Consider the following 16,602-nt stretch of genomic DNA (forward strand, 5'->3'; position numbering starts at 1 on the left):
GCTCTCTATTCTATTCCATTAATCTACTTGTCTATTCTTTCATCAACATCACACTGACTTGATTATTGTAGTTTTATAGGATGCCTTGGAGTCAGGTAGTATCTATCCTCTAAGGCCTTGTTCTTCTCCTTCAGTATTGTGCTGGTCATTCTGGGTCTTTTGCCCCTCCATTTAACCTTAGAATCAGCTTATCGATATCCATAAAATAACTTGTTGGGATTTTGACTTCTATTGCACTGATTCTAGAGATTAAGTTGGGAAGAACTGGCATTTTGACAATACTGAGGTTTCCTATCCATTAGCAAGGAGTATCTCTCCATTTTTTCAGTTCTTTGAATTTATTTAAGAGAGTTCTGCAGGGTTCCTAATACAGGAAGTGCCAGTAGCATTGTGTTTAATTTCATATTTCACTTATTTATTGTTAGTATATAGGAAAATTATTTGCTTTCATATATTAACCTTGTATTATGCAAACTTGTTATAATTGTTTTATTAGTACCAGGAGGTTTTTTTTTTTTAATTCAATTCTTTAGGATATTATGTGTAGACAGTTTTATTTCCTGCTCCATGTATATACATTTTATTTCCTTTTCTAGTCTTCTGCATTACCTAGAACTTCCAGGTAGGAGAGATAGGTAGGAAAGGATATTCTTGCCTTGTTTCTGATCTCAATGGGAAAGCTTTGCATTTTTGTTATTAAATTTGATGTTAGGTGTAGGTTTTACATAGATATTCTTTTATCAAATTGAGGAAGTTCCTCTCTATTAGAAGTTTATTGAGAATTCTTATTATTCATAGGTTTTGGATTTTGTCAAATGCCTTTTTTTGCATCTATTGATGTAATCCTGTGATTTTTCTTTTATACTCTGTTGATGTAATGAATTACATTAACTGATTTTTGAATGTTAATCCAGCCTGCATGCCTGGGATAAATCTCACTTTGTAGTAATGTATAATTATTTTCGTATATTGTTGGATTTATCTTGCTAATTCTTTGTAGAGGATTTTGCTTTTATGTTTGTGAGAGATATTGGTCTGTAGTTTCCTAGGTTTATACCATAAACATATATTAAGCAGCCTTATCCTTTTCACAGCATCTCCCTCCCTACTTCTCTGCAAGGGGTGGGATGCTCATCTGATTGGATGGAATCCCAGGATAATGGATTGTTCAACTACTAAGAGTCTGGAATAGCCTACAAAACTATAGGATTATAAATTTGTGTTGTTTTAAGTTATTATGTTTTGATAATGTGTATAGTAGAAAGAGAAAACTAGTAAGTCACCATACTGGTGAATGTTTAGTTTGTTTCCCCTTTTTCTGTATTATATGTATTGTTGGGGACAATGTTTTCACAAAGCTAGGTAACTTTTTGTTCTGAGTTTTGCGTTATTTTATTGAGATATATTTTAGAAGTATGATAACTGAGTCAAAGTGTATTGTCCCATAAACAGTAAGAGAAGACAGTTTTGTTATATCCTAACCAGTACTGAGTACTACATAGTATGCTTCTAAGATCTTATTAGCTTTATAGATGAAAATTTTCTCTTATTTCTTTAATTTACATTCTCTTCTTTATTTTTTTTTACATTCACTTCTTTAAAATGATACAGTTTTCTTTTTTTTTTTAAGATTTTGTTTATTTATTCATGAGAGAAAGAGAGAGAGAGAGAGAGGAGGGGGGCAGAGACATGGGCAGAGGGAGAAGCAGGCTCCACACAGGGAACCCAGGGAACAAAGCCTCCACCTTTGGCTCAGGCGTGATCCCAGTCCCAGAATTGAGTCCCGCATGGAGCTCGCAGCAAGGAGCCAGCTTCTCCCCTTGTCTGTGTCTCTGCCTCTCTCTGTGTGTCTTCCATGAACAAATAAATTAAATAAAAAAAAAATAGTGTCTCTTCTTTAATGAGCAATCTATCCATGCTCCTTTTCTTTTAAGTTTCTTAGTTTTAATAAAAAATATTTGTCTTTTTTAAGTATCACTAGCTCTCTGAATTTGTATTTGAAGTAAGTGAAGTACACATATATGCCACCATATATGTATTTTTTTGATCAAGTCAAGAATATTACTTATTTTCCAAATTTTCAAAGTAGTTATTACCAACTCATAACATATTTAATATTATATCTTATTTAAATAATGTATTTATTTAAGTATATTGCCTTTTACTAAAGGAATGTATTTGCCTCATTTACTTCAATTATATCTGAACTCAAAACAATATTTTCTTTGCGAATATAAAACTTTATTTATTTATTTTTTAAGTTTTTATTTATTTATTCATGAGAGATACAAGGAGAAAGACAGACAGAAGCAGAGGGAGAAGCAAGCACTTCGTGGGAAGCCTGATGTGGGGTTCAATCCCAGAACCCCGGGATCACACCATGAATGGAAAGGCAAACACTCAACTACTGAGCCACCCAGGTGTCCCCGAATATAAAATTTTAGTAAAAATGCTTCTAAACTTCCATAGTTTTTTCTCATTATATTCTATATGGATATAATCTTTTAATCTTGAATCCACTTGAAAGCTGAGATCCAGGCTGAGGTGAGGACTTATATGCAGATAATTGACTTGCAGAAGTGATCTTTAAGAGCTGAGAAACTAAAAAGGGTTAGATTGGAAGCTAAGTGAGAGTGTGATCAAGTTGGTCAGCTGGTGCTGGATGCCTCCAGGACCTTCTAAGAAGTGATCAGACTGCACCTAAAGTGTCTCCAAATGAGGAAGAGTTAAAGCATTCTCCACTAGCTCATATCCCCCACTTTCTGAACATTACCCTTGATACTCTCTACCACATACTAACACTTCCAGTGCTGAGCCAACTGCCACAGGCACCCTGTGCCACACATCACAGATACAAACTCTTTATTATATATTATTTACTTGGTAACTGTAAAACACTCTAACATGATCATTTGTTGCAGAAAATAACAAAGCACATTAAATCATTTTTGAAACTTTCCTTGGAAAGAAATAATCAAAGTGGATATAACACACAACACTTAAAAGGTACAATGAGGTAAAATGTTTAGTGAACAAATGCCAATAATGGCAACATTTTGAGAAAATATTAACTTAAATTCATTTGACATTTTTTCTCTAAATGTTTCCAAAATGACATCCTCTCCCATTACCATATATACACACACAGTATATCCAAGAGGAAATTAAAAAGTAATGACATTATTTTTTTTTCTTCATAGATTAATTAAACACAGTGGAGAAAAATTAAATGGTTTGTATAATAGTAGAGAGCAAGATATCAATTAAATGAATGTATAACTCCTATCAACTCCTACATTTGATTTCTTTGTAACCCTTGATGTTGACAGTCCATAAAGAGCAACACATATGTTATGTGGTGATCATTTTACATGTCTTGAAAGAGGGGAAGTAGCAAATAAAATTAACAAGACAAGGGTTGCCCTAGTGTCTCAGTTGGTTAAGCATCCAAATCTTGGTTTTGGCTCAGGTCATGGTCTCAGGGTCCTGAGATCAAGCCCTGAGTTGGACTATATGCTTAGTGTGGAGTGTGCACGAAATTGAGATTTTTTTTCTCCCCCTTTTACTCTGCTCCTTCTCCCACTCACACCCTAGCTTTCTCTCTAAAAATGAAGAAATAAAATCTTAAAAATAAGAAAATTAACAAGACAAACCTTTGCCAAAATAAATTTATAAACTACTTGAAGAGACACAAAAAGCTACAAAAATTTTTCATAAGGAATATGCAATTAATACTACAACAAGTGCAAATATTCTTAAATGAACAATGAAAAATATGAGACTAATTCTGCCTGAGGTGATTTGGGATCCTCTTTGAAAAGATGTAATTTTAATTTCATTTTCAAATGTTATAGGTGAGGTATTTTCAAATTCACCTATTTGTTCAAATCAGAAGTCCAATTCTATTTAATACTAAAGTTCATACTCTTTACATTTCAGTAAGAAGACATGAGAAATTAAGATCAACTTGGAAATAAAGAATCTCTATCTCTGTCTCCCTGGATCCTCTTTCTCTCTCTCTTACCCCCCCCCCCACCCCCCAAGGATGATACACAATAAAGACTTCTGATGGTCAAAGGCAGAGGAATTTGACCCAAAGAACTTAGCATTAGATGCCAGTTTAGAGGCTACTATGATCTCAGGGTCAAGTGACAGGATTATGCAAGACTGAAAAAGTGGCTGTTTAGATAAAGGGAATAAAGAAGGAATTAAAAATGTTTTGATTCTAGCTTTGGAGATGTAAAATCAATCACACCATTAACAAGAGTGAAGGATTGTGATTTTAACAAGGTTAGGGCCAAAGGAAGGCCAAGGGCAGGTTTAAGATAAGTGTGCTTAATCTTGCATCCTCACTTCATTCCTCCTAAAACAAAATAACAACATAGCTTCAGCGGTCCTTGAAGTCCCATCCCCCTGCCTCCACTCCCCACATACATACCATACAAGTATGTAGGAACAATATATGCTTGTCAAACAAGTATATTTCCAAGTTAAATTCCTGGATCTTCAATCTAAACATGTTGTTAACTCTAATCCCAAATCCTTCTTATAAAGAAATTGGGGAAGCAGCATTTTTAGGGAGGAAAATGTTAAATTCATTTTTTGATATGTTGAATTTGCATGTATGTAGTTCATATAGTTACATGTTATTGTGGAGGCTGAGAAAAATTAAGGCCATCCCACCTAAAGTTTAGCATTAGCACAAGTACAGCCATCTTAGGCCTCTGTGAATAAGAGCTGAACTTTATGGGGAAAAACTGCAGAATGTCCTCAATGTCCTTGGCAGAGAATCCCATATCAGAAAGACAACAGAGCCCACGCTTGTGGTAGAAAGTCCAATATTAGAATGAGAACAGAGCTCAATGCCCTTAAGCCCCATATCAGAATGTAAACAGAACTTGAGAAATTCCTCCACCCCTTCTGAAAATCCCCTAGACTAGCCTATAAAAAACCCAGCTGTAACCCACTTTGGGGTTCAAGTCCCTGCTCCACTGTGTCGGGTATACTTGGACCCAAGCTCGAGCTTGCTAATAAACACTGGTGTGCTTGCATCCGTGTCAGCTCCTTGGTAGTTTCTCGGATTCACAATGTTGGGCACAACAGTTATATGAAATTTTATGTACTATATAGGGCCTGTCAGAATTAGGCTTAGTAATGTTGGATTGAGAATTCCTTAAACATGGAGAGTATATTTAGAGATGAAATGGAAATCTAATCCTGAGTACGGGGGTGCTCACTGACAGCCCATTTCAGAATACAGTTTTATTTTTTTTAAAGATTTTATTTATTTATTAGAGAGAGAGAAAACAGAGAGCACAAGTTGGGGGAGTGGCAGCCAAAGGGAGAAGCAGACTCCCCTCTGAAAAGGGAGCCAAATGTGGGATTTGATCCCAGGATCCTGGGATCTAAAGGCAGATGCTTAACCAACTCAGCCACTCAGGTGCCCCCAGAATACAGTTTTAGAGAGCAGGAAAAAAAGAGAAAAAAACTAACCCAAAAAAGAATCCTTTAGAAAAATGGAATAACTAAGTATCCCACTGATGTTGGCTAGCTTCATTAAAGCGAAGTTGTTTCAGCCAACAAATTGAAATATGAAGGCCTCACAATGATGATAGAGATGAAGTGAACAGAGAAAAAACACACATTTCCTTCAATATTCCAAGAAAATAAAACACTGAGATGGTGTGAGGGAAACTGCTTCCTTGCTGATGGTGTGCACACTAATGATTCACTCTCCTCTGTCCTGTGAAAGCTATTCTGATGTGTGGTTTTTCTAGTGGACTGAAAACTGTATCATCCTCTAAATCTTTGCTTCCAGAAAATGTCATTTTGAAATGCAGTTCTTTGGGAATGCAAAGTTACTGATATTGTAAAATAGAACATTTCAAAGTAAGTTCTGCTGGTTTTTAATCTTCTCCCATTTACCTAATAATTTTATAATTATTTAAATAGAACTCAAATCTTCAAAGTCCTTTTACTGTGTTCATCTTTCAAATCCATAGCATTATTAATAGTGAAATAACTTCAACTACCAAAGATGGTTGAGGATTTAAAAATAAGCAGAAAAATGTCATAGATAAGCTCAAAGATGACACAAAACTCATGCACTAAATCCACGCAGATAACTCAAAGGAGAGCATCTCTCATTCTCTAGTTAATATTATTTTAGACATGATTCTAAGTGACTTCGAAGAATTCAGTAATCAGCAAGCTAACAGTAATCTAACTCAATGTATTCACAGGAAAATGATAGAACATAGAATATGTGTGAAGCATTCGTATATTGCAAAGAAATAGACAACCAATGTCACTATAACTTATCTAATGTCTCAGCTCAGAGTACATTTAGAACAGAACATGAGAAGGTGATAGGAATGCCATAGGCAGGGATATTGTCAGCAGAGAGAACTGACTGCTGGTAATTTGCTGATGAGGCAGGTGATAGAAAACCCATAAAAACAGACTGCAAAACTGAAAAGAAATTAAAGGATAGCATAAAATTACTTAATATTTTATATAACTGCAAAACTACTATGGTATAACTGTATTACAGTTCAGTTCTTATGGTTTTTCATAGGGTTGATGGTCAATAATTGTGCACAGATTAAATTACATCAAATATATACTATTAGAGAAAGCAGGAGATCACAGATTCAATAACTAATTTTTCTCAATTTTATTTCGCTTTGTCCTTACTGCTTTTCCTGTATCCTAGTCCTGGCTTTCTTTTTCCTCAACCCACTTTGCTCACTGCCTTAGGTTTTCTCTGACCTCAGTTAATGGCAGTGATGGACATATTTCTGTCAAAATATTTGGTTGCTTGTAAGAGGAAACTTAGCCAACTAAAATTAACTGATTTGGAAAATCTCTTCTTCTGGAAATGTCAGCTAAAGGCCATGTTGTGGAGTTGGAAGCAAAGGACATGTTAGATGAATTCATTATGAGATATTTCTCATTTCTTTCTAACCTTTGAAAACTATGTTCCAATGAAATTAATTAGCTTGATGTAGTTCTCATTTATACTATGTCTAATTTATACTAACACAGTAAACTGTAGGTAGCAAATTGCCTAAATATTTCAAGCAAATTGAAATAAACCTCTATTTAGTAACTATTCCAGAAGAAAATATTTTTGTTCCAATGACTTGTCTAATTATCCCAGTCATGACACTTTTGTTTACACAATTTATACATCATGCTAACAAAATTGCCCAAATATTTTAAGGAAAATAAACTTCGGGTCTGTGAAAATTTTAGGAAACATAATGTTTTTTTGTTTTTTTAAGATTTTATTTATTTATTCATGATAGTCACAGAGAGAGAGAGAGAGGCAGAGACACAGGCAGAGGGAGAAGCAGGCTCCATGCACCGGGAGCCCGACGTGGGATTCGATCCCGGGTCTCCAGGATCACGCCCCGGGCCAAAGGCAGGCGCCAAACCGCTGCGCCACCCAGGGATCCCTAGGAAACATAATGTTACAGGATTTCCTTCTCCTTCCTTGCCCATGGCTTTTGGTCACACTACTTTGAAGAATGAAGTGATAGACCAGATGAAGCATGGTGGGCAGCAAAGCAAAGTTTATTGAGCAATAGTACAAAACTCCCAACAAGGAAGAGGATCTGAAAGGGTTGTCATTGGAGTCTCTAAGACTAGGGGGTTTTATAGGCTTGTTGGAGGGCTGTTATAATCTGATCAACCCTCCCTGTGCTTGTCATCCATCAGGTTTTTGTCATCTATCTCATGGTGAAGGGGAGAGGGCTCCTTCCAGGGTGGTGTAAAATCCTTTTAAGGGTGGCTTCCTCTTAGGGTGGGAGCTCTTTATCCCTGCTTGCCTTTCTTCCAACTATCCCTCATCAGTAATATTTTTTATACCAAATATCAGGCCAACTATCCCAATATTGACTTTCCTTTTATAGACAGGAAATAAAAATGAATCAGTTCACATTGGTTATTCAAATGTCAGTAGCAAAAAGTTCTATCTCCTGTCATTTTTCTCAATGATTGGCTTTTCCAGACATAGAATTCTGTTTAATACCAGGTATTTTTTTTCTTTAGGAGCTAGAGACAACACAGTGTGGGATGGGAAAAACAGGATAAGAACTTGATTTTTTGAAACCTCACCAAGAAGTCTGAAAACCCAGGGTGGGTAATGACTATAATAGTGCCATGCCACCAAATCAAACTCTGAACCAGCAGTTGTTTTTGGTGGTGTAGAGTTGATGAAGTTTTGGAATATAGGTGAGGTTTGGTGGGGTGAGGTCCAGAGCCAATGACCAAGAAAGAATTCTTGAGACATCTTTGGTGTAAAATGGTGCTCTTATTAAAGCACGGGGACAGGATCCATGGGCAGGAAGAGCTGCTGCCCAGGGTTCATGAGGAGCAGCTGATTTTATACCTGGAAGTTGGGAGGGGTTTAAGGATAGTGTACTCTCTAAGGGATTTGGGGAGCAAGGTTCCAGGACCTTGAGGAGGCTAGCTATTATTGGGAAAAGGTCACCTATTATCATCTAAAGAACCTTAGTTATGAGACCCTTCAGATGTGTATCAGTGGTCCATGTGCTTGAGGGATGATTGCTGACATGTATCTTGAGGAATAGACATAAAGGGAAATTTCTAAAGGAGTTTTTATATGTTAAAGTAGACTTACAGGATCCTGGGGGTTGGGCTAAGATTGCTTTTTGCCCTTAGCAAAATAATAACATCCAGGCAGTTGGGTCCACAGAGGAATATCCATTTGCCTGTTTCAAGGACTTGTCAATGCGCTGCCCCAGGCTCATGCCTTGTCCTCAGCTAGCCCTTGTTCCCCCATCATTGTGAGTACCAAACAACCAAAATTTGAATCACTGCAGATGTATAAGCAGAGTGGAAAGTCCAACTCAGATTTTGGTCAAAAATATACCTAATGATCAGGTTTTTCCTGTGACAGAAACATTTTAGAGAGAAATCCATTATTGGTGATGGATATTTGTTTAGCCTGAAACATTCAGTTATATAGTCTTTTGGATTTAGATTGAAGTCCCACCCTGCAGAACCTTTGGAGTATCAGGTTGTTGCCTTTTTCCCAGTGAGGCTCTGGAAGACATATCATTTCTTCTTCTGTTATTATTTTCTGTGCTATTGTGCTTATTATTCTTCTGTGCTTCTATACTTTGTGCCCTTAATCAGCAGCTCCCATGGTACTATGTTTGTTAGCCAGGTAGTTGTGATGATTTCAGACCCCATAGCCAAAGGTGCTATTTTACTAGAAATGGCAGGGAGAGGACTCACAAGACTATAGTACTAGGGCTATTTTGCTTTTGGTGTGGACTGGGAGTATTCCTTTTTTTTTTTTTTTTTTTTTTTTAATACTCCTTCTAGTAAGAACATGAAATCCATTTTCTCATGTATATATCAGATGTACATATTTAAAAGGTAAAACCTCAGTTCTCAAATAAAAGTAATTTTTCCTTGTTGACCAGAAATTAATGTCGTAGGACAGAATTCATATAACTTTTTTCCAAGAAGAAAACTTTAATTCAAGGTTAAAGTCACATTTGTTCTGTTAAATTATTTAATACTAGAATATGGAAGCTTGATAGTCTTCTTTCAAATAAGTTTAACATTCTAGCCACTTTTCTTACCCCAAAATAGCAATGCGACTTTGCATTGCTACCAGAACCTTCCCCTTCATCCTCCCTTAGAATTAAAATTTTACTTCAAATCTTTTGTATCATTCCATTTGCATTGTAATGCAAATTAATTTGTTCTGGTCAACAGATGAGCAAATGACAAGACAAGAAGCAAGATCAGACACAGTGTTTTGTGTCTAGTAAGGCTGAAGTACTCAGTTTTAATTAATATTAAAAAATTGTCTTGGGGATCTTAATTGCCCAATCACTAGTTCTATTATTATTTTCTTAATTAGGAAATGTTTTGGCAGCCTGGTTTAGTTCTCAGAGTTTTAAGAATGTCAGAGTGGCTTCCCAAATTTAGAACATAGGTTAACAGTAGAATGGAGACTGCCAACAGCCTTCGAATTAATCTGTCTGCCTGAGTCTGTTCCTCGTTATTTGACCATGGCTGTCATGGTGAAAGATGAACTCACTTGTGCTTGGACTGTTAATATAAATGAGCTCTATTTCACTTTGAGATGTCTTGATTGAGAATTCTTGAGATGACTGGGGTCAATTTTCTGAGAGGTTACAACTAATTTAGAACTTACAAGTCACTATAAATAGCTTAAGCTGATCGTTCTAATATGACATACTTTACTCTTGGGTTGAATTTCATTTGCTGTCCCAAAACCAATTATTTAGGTTTTTTAAGTCTTTCCAGAAATTACACAAAGTCCCAACTAACTAAAGCATAAATTTCCCTCCTAGTTACAGACGTTTTAGAGATATATTGAATTGCAGTGTGTAGTGCTGATCCCTTGGGCACCCCACTGGCAAATTCTTTGTGTCCTGAGAATTGCCTAATTATGCCTTTTCTTTGTTCCCTATCTTTTAATCAGACTTTAACTTCTCTCCCTATGATTTCCTTGGTTTTATTAATGGAACTGCATGAAAAACTTAATCAAAATCCTCCTTTGCACGTTTAAACAAATTAAACCTGTTTTTTTCTCCATATGTAATTTGTCTTTTATATTGTTTTTTTTTCTTCTTATGGTGATCTTGTCAAAAAAGAAACTCATATTACATTTTTAAAGACTAAAAACCAGATTATGGACCTGAAAATTAACTTATTTATTCCTGTTAGTTTTCTGTCATTTAAAAAATATTTCAATGTCCTTTTTTAAGATGACCCATAGTAATTATATACGTGTGTATACATAATTTCTTATGATTTCATTATAAGATATGTTCATTTTTATTGGGTTCTGATAAAGAAAAATTATCCTGGACAAATTAAACAAAGGAGACTTTATTTCAGACTATCACAACAGGAGAGAGAGATTGAATTCAACTCTCCTTGAAACAAAAGGTGGGAGAGTTTTTGATGACTGGATGAGCTAGTGGAAAAGTACTGGATGACTTTTGTCGGAAGGTTGGTCAATGTGATTAGGCAATCTGTGTTTGCTAATTGGTACTTACAAAAGTTATGCTCCTATCTTTCACAGAGATTGGAAAATAAGGGCTTTATCTTTTTCTTTGTTCTATTGAATTTCTTTTAGGTATAATTGACATATTAGTTTCAAGTGTGCAACATAACAATTCCATATTTGTAAATATTGCAAAGTGATCATCACAGTAAATCTAGTTTAATACCCATCATCATAGTTACAGTTGTGTGTGTGTGTGTGTGTGATGAACTTTTAATATCTACTCTTAGCGAGTGTCAAATATACAATACGGTATTACTAACTACAGTTGCCATGCTGTATATTACATTCCTATGATTTACCTTACTTGATAACTGGAAGTTAGTTACTTTTGACTCCCTTTATCCATTTTGCCTACCCCCTACACTCTACCTCTGGCAATCCCCAATCTGTTCTTTACATCTATGAGCTTGCTTTTTTTATTTTTTGTTTGTTTAGATTCCTCATATAAGTGAGATATTATTCTCTACTTGACTTACTTCACTTAGCTTAATGCCCTCAAGGTTTACCTGTGTCATTGGAAATGGCAAGGTTTCATTCATTTTAATAGCTGAATAATATTCCTCTGTGTGTGTGTGTTTGTGTGTGTGTGTGTGTGTGTGTGTTATTTTCCTTATTCATTCATCCAGCAATGGACCCTTAGGTTGTTTCTATGTTTTGGGTATTGTAAATAACAAACACTAGGACACATATACTTTTTGAATTAGTGTTTGTTTTCTTTGGATAAATACCCAGAAACAGAACTGCTAGATCATATAGTAGTTCTATTTTTAATTTTTTGAGGAATCCTCATACTATTTTCCATGATGGATGCACCAATTTACAATCCCATCAATAGTGCACAAGGGTTCCCTTTTCTCAACATCTTTTGCCAACACTTACTATCTCTTGTCTTTTTGATAATAGCCATTCTGATAGGTGTGAGATGATACTCATTGTGGTTTTGATTTGCATTTCCCAAATAATTAATGATGCTAAATATCTTTTCATGTACTGGCCTTATCTTCTTTGATGGTTATATTTCAAAGGGATGGCTCTCAGATTCTGGAGAAAGACAGTCCTGCATTATAAGACTGGGAGTCTGGGAGAAGATTTACATCTCAAAAGGACAAAGAAATAATTTACAATTGCAAATTTTCTAAAGTAAATGCCCTAAGAAAAGAAAATTAGGACTCATAGTCAGTAAGAAACTTCTCTAAAGTTTAGTCAAACTGAGGAAAATGTTAAGGCTATCTTGGTCAGTTCTAATAATTATTCATGAAAAAATTATGAAATGCATTCAATAAGACAAGTGTTGCCTTAAATATCGGAATATTTTCAAAGATATATTGTAGTGTCAAAATATCTGTTTGCATTTTTATAATGGTCTTAAGTTTGGCGATGCAGAATCTAATAATAAAGCTGAGCCTGTATATAATCATTAAAATTTTCTGAAATTTCCTTTTTTCCCCAATGTATAAAAGAAAGAAATGATTAATTAGGATTTTTATATTAGGTCTATAAATTAAAAGTATAGACAAAGATAATGAATTAATTTATAACTAGTTTATAAATGTGATATCTTCAATTTTTGATTGGCTCTTTTAGTATAATCCTTTCTCAAACAAGGAGCCCTAGCAGTGTCACCTGAAATAAAAACAAGCTTGAGACCATCTGCTGTAGCTCAGGGAGACAGACCTGAGGAGACAGACCTCCTATTTCCCCTATAGAACTTTTCCAGTTTCCAGGACCAGAGGTATCTCTTACACTAACCTTTTTTCTGAGGTAACCCCTCTGGTTGTTGAGAACTCCAATCAAGGTCACCTAAGAGCATGAGTTTTTAAGGAGTCCTAAAGTAAAACAACCATTTTCGGTGTTATTCATTGCCTCTCTCTGTTTGTGTGTTAAATTACTCCTCCGTGTGTTATTTAATGTTTTGGGAAAATGAAAAATAAAATATGTTATTTAACATTAAAAAAATCTGGCTTTTGATAAAATCATAAATTCTATACTTATCTGTCTACAGTATCAAAACCTGTTAATGACCTGAGATTTCAATATATTTTCTTAATGTATAAATACATTAAGAAAATATATTTTCTTAATATAGTTTTATTGATACTAGCAGAAGACACAAGACTTGGGGCCAGAGACAAAGGACTTTATCACAAAGCATGATCTTCATGTTCTCATCAGTTTTCTTGCCATTCAAGTCCTGTAGGGAGTGATGTGGAATCAGGTCCAGCCAGATATTTCACATGTAGTGTATTTGTATCACAGCTAAAGAATTTTGACTTTAGGAATTCCTAATCTTTAAAACTGCTAGCAAACCTGCCTACTCTTTACCCCTAAGGAAGACATTATCTTGACTATAGTAATCAGGAAACAAATCTGCCCTCTGCCTGGGGGCAGTGGGGATTGGGGGCACTATCTATATCATCCAAGGCTGTTTTTAGTACAAACATCCTTGACAGGATATTCCAGAGCCAAAGCTGAAATGGCATGCAGAAAGACCATGGAGAATAATTCCTCATATGCAGAATTAGTAACTTTTTAGTATAGATATTTTGGCATCATACCACATTGTCCATTTGGTAATGAATGATATCTTATTATACATGTGTGTATATATACTGATTGGAATCTATAGTGAGTATTTGTGGTAACTTAATCAGGAATCTCTGTTCCAGGGGAGCTACAGGAGTACTTCAGTTATTACTAAAATCTACATCACAGAAATGTTAATGAGCACAAGAGGTCTTAGAATTTTTTTTTTTTTTTTTTTTTTTTTTGTGAAATGAATAGGGCTTAACACATGTAATTGACTAGAAAGGAATTTACATTTTTTAGAGCAGGACTCTAAGAGAATAATTTTTGATTGTTTGTTTTCACACTTTATCTAAAAGGACCCTGTTAACGCACCTTAGAAGTTTGAATAGTGTTGCCATCTTGATGTGTTCCCCTGGGAGCACATCTTTTATAGAACGTTCTGGGATCTTTACTGGGATCTTTACTGAGCCTAGAAGAATTGGTCATATTACTATTTTTTCCTTATTAATGTGTACATGATTGTCAGACTATGGCCCAAGACTCATTTTCATTGTAACATAACATCTGACTGCAAAGTTGTAGAAGAGAACAGCATATTAACCTTTCACCTCTAATCTCTAATCTCTAATCTCTAATCTAATCTAATCTAATCTCTAATAATCTCCCGAGTATATTGACAGTTATCTAAAGAACCTAATGCATATTGTATAGCCATACACATATATATAGTATGCTATCTGCAGCATATTATATAGAGTATGATACTATATATATTATTCTATACTATTTATGATAGTCTATAGTATGCTGGCAAATGATTAACACATGGCTTGGGAAGGTAAGGGAACTTTGGAATCTTCACAATTTCTGTGCCTTAAATACTCCCACCATGACCTACTTCAAGCTCTCAAAGTGACATCACTGATCAGGGAGCGGGGAAGATATGTGCATAACTGGCTCACAAGGGCCAGTAAGACCTGATTCTAATAAGAACTGACTCTAACACACCACTGTTTAATGTCTTAATTTTTCTTAAAAGCCAATTATAAAGAATCAACATTTTTACTTTTAGAAAAGGTTAATTCTTGCTTACCTGAAAGTTTTTGGTAAAAGTTACACTGCAATTTAATTGAAGCTAAGAAACATAAACCATATACAAAATTTTAACTGTTAACTTTCATCATGAAATATGATTAAGCATCCTAGTTTGTTCACATTGTTTCCTTACTTCCTTCATGTCAAAATACAATTTATAAATACATATCTAGTTTTTTTTTTTTTTTTAAGATTTCATTTATTTATTCATGAGAGACACACAGAGAGAGAGACAGAGACACAGGCAGAGGGAGAAGCAGGCCCCATGCAGGGAGCCGCATGTGGGGACTCATTCTTGAGACCCCAGGATCAGGCCCTGGGCAGAAAGCAGACACTTAACCACTGAGCCACCGGGGCTGCCCCATATCTAGTTTCAAGAGAAACAAGAAATAGTAAATCCGTACACCATAATAGGCATATATTACCCAATATAACAAAAAAATGTTCTTGTCCTTGAGACAAGAATTTTTGGTAGAAAAGTGGAGAGTGAAACTGTTTAAATAGTTTTGAGTTACTTTAGGGAAATGCATTAGCCTCCCCTTGTTACTTTGGAATCTCTGGGTGTCTGCTAGAGGCAGCAGTACAAAGTTGATAGCTATAGTCTGAGATACAGACTGATGCTTTCTGCGGCAGCAGTCAAGAGTGAGTTATTTCAATCTGTGTGAGTGTGGCTGGAAAATTTACCTTCCCATGGCTGGAATCCATTTCAGTCTGTCATGATACACTACGCTGCACCTGCTTCTTCATGAGCCGGAACAATCGTGTGACGTGGTTGCTGAGATTTGTAACCTCTCAAACACAGTTGCTAAAGTTAAATATCAAAAGGAGGAGAAAAACTTAAAAAAAAAAAAAATCAGTATCTTCTTATGGAAGGAGAATACCGAAATGAATTGACGGGTACAAAAACAAACATATAAATATTAGTAAAGATTTTTTTTCTTTATTTTGTTTACAGTTACTTCTAAGCTTTGTCAATTCTTGAAATGCTGAGTGTTTGTGATTACAGTATTTCTTAAATTTCATAACTTTCAAAAAGAATTTATGCCTGTATGAGAAAGGAAAAATAAAAGTTATTTTGATAATTATTTATTTTAAAATTACTGTTTGGATCACTTTGGAGCATCTTTTTTGTTTCAAACATGCTGTTAAGGGGGACCTTGATATAGATCCCCCTTTCATTTTATAAAGGATTATTAATGGAGTCCTATAATTCTAAAGTATATGAATGGATTTCAGTGAATTTGGGAATATTGTTAAATTATTTGCAAAGTTCTGTAGATAATAGGTATTTTCCCATTCATTCCCATTTGTTTCTCAAAGGGGAATGTGACCTACAAAAGTTAGGGACCAATACTGGTGTTTATATAAGTGCAGCAATGGAATTAATAGAATAAATGTCTATATACACACATAGAAGATTAATGTCACTTATCAACCTAACACGATACTGTTATCCTTTTCTGCCTGGGCTGAGAGTGCCACCAGTGGAATCATCTCTTCTTTGGACTGGAAAGCCTGGAGGATTTATATTGGGAAAACCAAAATTGCATGAATACTACCTACAAGAAAGGCAATATCCTGATTCCGTTGGCACACTATCACAAAAAACTTCCTAGCTGGGTTAGTTAACAATTAACCACCAAAATATGAGAATATGGGGTAAAAGAGGACAATTAACAGTCTGAATGAGGGGAAGAGGGAGATTTAAGGAGAGAGTCTATGGGATTAGGAATAAGACAAAAGCACCCAAGCTTGGACCAGATAAAATTAGAGAAAAATAGTACATAGATTTAATTTATTTATTTTTTTTCCTCAGTTGGCTTATCAAGATATCCATTTAATATTTTTATAAATGATCCATTAATTCTGACACTAACTTCTAGTCCTTGATATGGAAA

Source organism: Canis lupus, chromosome 18, assembly GCF_048164855.1.
Source record: "Canis lupus baileyi chromosome 18, mCanLup2.hap1, whole genome shotgun sequence".
Taxonomy (NCBI): Eukaryota; Metazoa; Chordata; class Mammalia; order Carnivora; family Canidae; genus Canis; species Canis lupus.